Here is a 5,193-nt window from a genome sequence, read left to right on the forward strand (position 1 = left end):
CTGATCGGGATGCTTTTTCGGCCCCGACCCGCATTTTGACGGTTATTTTATGGGTCGGGGCGGGGATGCGGGGTCTGCTAGAGTTGCTCTTGTTGGTGAAAAGGAGAGGAGCACAGGCTCACACCGCTGCATGCGGGCTGCATGCAGGTTTGATTTCTTGCTTCCTGCGCTCATAGCTCAAGTACCCGCTCCCTGCTTTTTCCTTCCTTCTCTCTCTTCCAGCTATGATTTTGATGACATGGAACTGCTAATAGCTTGCTGACTGTGTACTATTGTACCTGCTCTAACTGATGAGGTAAATCTCTTGTCTCTGTTTAAAAAAAATGCCGGAAATGCCACCTGTACAACTTGAACGATGCCTATGAAATTCTGGCGAACTGTATGTCAAACTAAAAAAACTAGTAAGCTTGCACGTGCAACGCACGTCTCAGCTAATGCTCTTCTCAAAGATACATCTATTCCCCCATCAAATATAGGGGGTAGTGTAAGAAAACGACACAAAAAAAGTCAAGGTAACCTTCATCATATAGGCTCTAAACCATGTTTTAAGGCCCTTACATCCAGCGAGAGTTTGGTTTAAGGTTGTTGAATTTCATTTTTTTTTCATAATTTATCTCGATATAAACAGAGATCATTGATGGTGCTTTCAAAAACTCTGAACATTCTGGTTGATCACAAACTACATACAATAGATATGTGTGAACAACATGTATTTTTGGACCAATGTTGCAACTTGCAAAATGCAAGTTATACTTTTCCTTCCCCAAGAGAATTTACAAAGGTATGCTTAGCAAGGAAGCATCAATGTTTGATTCTGTCAGATGGCAAGGCACTCATACATTTTCAAGGCAATATTATTTGCAACCAAACGTCACGCATGGCTTCTTTTACCCAGGAGATGAATTTATCCGGATAATCTTTTAGACCATCCATCACTTTGATTTGCCTGCAATTGCAATTCTAGTATGTATGCCATTCAACAGGGTGCACATGCACAGAAAAAGAAGTAAACAAGACAAGTTGGGAGGTGTACATTACTAACTGAAAATGATCTTTTATCTGTTTTCTTAAAAGATTCCTTGTTGATTCTTCTTGGTAAGTAAAAGTAAGTAGGAAGACAAGATTGGAAGGCAACATATCCTTGTCTCTGTCCCTATGGACTGTAGGAGTGATAACATGGTTTCTTTTCGTTTAAGCACTTACATTTTACTTGAGTACACAAGCGATAATATTTGTATTTAGAATATATAAATATTGACATTGGTTGCTTTGGGCAAAAAGATTGTGAAGTATTGGTTTTGAGCCACGATATGAGTATTCATTATATGGTTCGACGAATGATACAAGCAAAAAAAATCTCATTAATTGATGATCAGACTTCTTGGATTGAGGTTAGCTGGGAAAAAACCCAAGAGCGCTCATTATTTAATATTTTGCAAAAAAATGTTATCATTTAATGAGAGCAATCTCCCTTGCTCTCTAAGTGCTAAAAAGGCAATGAGACATGTGTGAATGAAAAATAAACATACATAGTAGATATGAACTTTAGCCCTTGGATATGTTGGTTCACTTATATGATCACAATAAGTAAACATACCTTGTTGTCCATAATTAAAGCAAAACACATCATGTGCTCAAGTACATGCTAATTATGAAATAAATGCCAATTATGTCATCGGATACGATGAGCCCACAAGCAAAGATAAATGGAATGACATGCCATGAAATCTCTAGCCAGGTTTTCTGTTTAATTCCCGGAAGAAGAATCTAGCTGGTCTCTTTCAATTGTGCCTCCAACTTTGTTCTGTGACAGCAATGTGGAGTTTGGACCGGATTCCCTGGGAGCATAAGAGAAGTCGTGAAGAAATGATCTTTACATATGCAGTAGTTCAAACATGGTCCTATTGAACAGTTCTAAGATGAAGCCATGCTACTTGGTGTTGCTGCCTAAAAGGACACAGAAAATGATCACCGAGAACATTCTATTGATCCTTCTATTTTCTAGAATGACATCAAGAAGTAACTTCCTGGAATGGTATGATAGTTGTAGTACTTAGGAATCTATTATATCTTTCATTTTCTAGGCATATATATTATCACGTACAACCTGATCCTTCTGTTTTCTGTACAAGAAAACTGAATTCCAGTTTGAATCAGATGTATCATCATATTCCAATAGTAAAAATGAATTTTGAACAAGCAGTAGGAAAGCAAGCACATCTAAAAGGTATTTTTGAAATAGCATGACCAGAAACCTTGCAAATTGCAGTACAACCATAATACTAACATCATTTGTGATTTCCAAAAATTACCAAAAAGGAAACCTACATGTATATCTTCACAACATAAAAAGGAGATATTGGGGCAATGATCATGGTGCCCAGCTGCGACGTATCTGAAATGTTGTCTGCTGTCCCATCTATGACCTCTAAGAATTTTCCATAAGTAACTATTCTAAAATATACCTAGCAAGCTACATGTGTAATATCACTCGAATTTAAACAAATGATAACACAATCTTCAGATGGATAAAATCACATCACCGTTGGATAAAAGAATGTTGCTGTCTGAGAGCGTGGAAAGTCCACGACCTGTCTGGAATCATTGAATACTAACATATGTTTTAGGAAGCAAACCCTCATTTCATTAGTATTTTCAAAGCATGCAGATTGGAGTCCTTCTCTCTATCATAACAAATTCTAAAAATCAGCATAAGTCTAAAAGCTTTCGAGGTGGTATGTTAAAAAGAGGGAGAGATAGAACAAGGTAATAAACAAAGAACAGTTGTGGTTTTACCTGTAGTCAAATGTAGGGAAAATATAATGAAGAGCATTCACTACTAAATCCACGGTGGCGATATCTATTACAGAAGTATCCACCAAGTGGTCATGTTGAACCTGTAAGCCAAAACAGGGGTCAAAAAAGTGAAAGACAGACAACAAGCTGGTTAAATTTGAACTCTGATGTCATGATTTAAGAGTTCAAACTTAATATAAGTGAACTCAAAATGAACTGCAGTCTTTTCTTGTATAACAACAACCTTGACAACGATTTTTTTCCCATCATGTGTTGTGGTGGCATGAACTTGCACAAGAGAAGCACTTGCAAGCGGGAAAAGGAAGAATTGTGCAAAAACGTACACCACCAAGAATAGGGGGAAGCCAAAATTTTAAGTCAGAGTTTCTTCTAAACTAAAAATAGGCTGAGCATAAATCCAGGTTCTGATTCAAGGTGAATACTCTGTTGTCCAACAACTGAACTAAGCACGCTCAGTCTGATTGTTTGGTTTTGCTAATCAATACAACAACCAAGTTACTTCAGCAGGGTGTAGGACAATGTTGTAATGCAATGAAGGAACTAACAGTTTGTGGCAATTTTCTCCAATCTCTTTATTGAAGACTTCGTAGACGTCCTCGTATGAGGAAACTGGGCACCTCTTTTGCATCGGCGCCCTCATCGTCGGCACATACACCTGTGGTAGTACAAGCAAACAAGCAGTTCTTCCTCAACCACAAAATTATACAGTCCTACAACAGATGAATCCAAAGTAAATTGAGGCATGTCCACACAGAGTTAGGAATTCGTTTTCATACCAGTTTGCGATGTGCTTGCCGAGCTTGATGTAGATGCCGCCTTTCCGGAAGCAGAGCTCCTGGAGGTGGTTGACGGAGAGTCCGCCCTGCGTGCACCAACTTCGTAGGAAGGAAGGAGATGTGCGACCGGAGAGGCGAGGGATACGGGCGCCGCCGGGCCGCTGGATCGCGTGCGGCCACGTTCGCCGGATCCCACCCCGAGTGCGCCCAATTTGTGGTTAGGGAAGCGACTTGCGACCGGAGAGGCGAGGGATGCGGGAGCCGCCGGGCGGCTGGATCGCGCGCGGCCGCGTTCGCCGGAGCCCGCACCGCGTGCGCCCACTTCGTGGTTAAGGAGGAGACCGGTGTGGCCGAAAGGGAGGGGGAGGGGAGGGGACCCGCCGCGCCGCGGGCTGGAGCGCGGCATCCTTCGCCGGTGGCCGCCCACGCTCGAGGGGTGAGATTAGGGGCAATAGGTGGGTGGTTAGCGTTAATTTCGGGCTGGGATTCCTCGTGGGTGCTTCTGCGTGGCAGAGTTTTCGTCCGCCTGTGGATGTGTTTTCCTGTTTAATAGTAGTATATAGAAGTATAGATGAGGCACGGCCACACGATTCTCGTCTTCCACCGTTCCACGGCTCCAACGAATCAGCTCACGCGCTCACAGGCCCAGGTATCGTGTCGCTTTCCTGGGACCTCCGCTTCCATTCCATGACATCCTCGCTCACGACACGAGGCCCCACCAAGGACGACTTCTTGCAAGATTTTGCCCCAGTTTCGCCCTGAAAACGCCAATCAATCCGTTCAAATGACGCTGTCACGTTGCATTCCCGACGGCCTAATCGATTTTAGTACAGTGTATATATGAGTATGTCTTGGCCGGCCAAGTAACCTATGTGGAGTACTATGCAGCGTTGACAGTTGAATACAGTATGCATGAAATCCAATAAGGCGGCAGAGAAGTCAGATACCTTAGCAGCCTCGCTTATTTTCCGCGGACAAGCCGCCACAGCGACGTTTACATATGACGAACATCATCGGTAGATGGGTGACATGATGGTCAATTTCCTGCAACCGAATTTTGTTTTGGAAGCCACGGCAGTTTCGAGCGAATCATACTATGTGCTTATCGACGGTGAGGTGTACATGACGACTTCCCAGTCGCTTACGTGGTTGCGTCTGGGTTTGTTTTGTTTTGTTGATTTTTTCAACCGCAAACCGTAGAACAATTGCTCTATGGTTTGTAGAACAATTGACCCTCTATTATTTTGCGGAACCCAGCCCTGTGTCACTCTTCCATGAGCGGCCCTGGTGCAAAACCCTAGCCGTCGGATCTTCCCACCACCTCATCTTCTCCCCCCTAGCTGTCGGCGGGCGCCGCCAGGCAAAGCCCGCGTAGCATCGGCGGCGCCAGGCCCTGTTCTCTCCCTCTTGCAAGGCTTCGGGCGGCGCGGGACGCTCAACAGAGCAGAGGGTTGGGCGCGCAGTGGGACGACGTGAGATGGCTGCGGGGCAATGAGGTGCCTGTGTGCCACGGGGACGCGCGTGCGCTGGCATGGTTCACAGCTGCGGCGGCGCTCCGTGGTTAGGTGCCCAGGCCCGATTTGGGTTCGCCACAAGACCG

The 5,193-nt window shown here is 44.2% G+C and overlaps 1 long non-coding RNA gene across 1 annotated transcript; it reads right to left on the reverse strand.

The window, feature by feature from the left end:
- Positions 1-1,513: 1,513 nt before the first annotated feature.
- LOC123121795 (uncharacterized) lies at positions 1,514-4,110 on the reverse strand. Its single transcript, XR_006459855.1, has 4 exons — positions 3,594-4,110; positions 3,363-3,472; positions 2,797-2,897; positions 1,514-1,838 (listed from the first exon to the last, which is right to left on the reverse strand). It is a non-coding gene; the product is annotated as an uncharacterized lncRNA (long non-coding RNA).
- Positions 4,111-5,193: the final 1,083 nt, after the last annotated feature.

The sequence above is a fragment of the Triticum aestivum genome, chromosome 1B (assembly GCF_018294505.1).
Source record: "Triticum aestivum cultivar Chinese Spring chromosome 1B, IWGSC CS RefSeq v2.1, whole genome shotgun sequence".
Lineage (NCBI taxonomy): Eukaryota > Viridiplantae > Streptophyta > Magnoliopsida > Poales > Poaceae > Triticum > Triticum aestivum.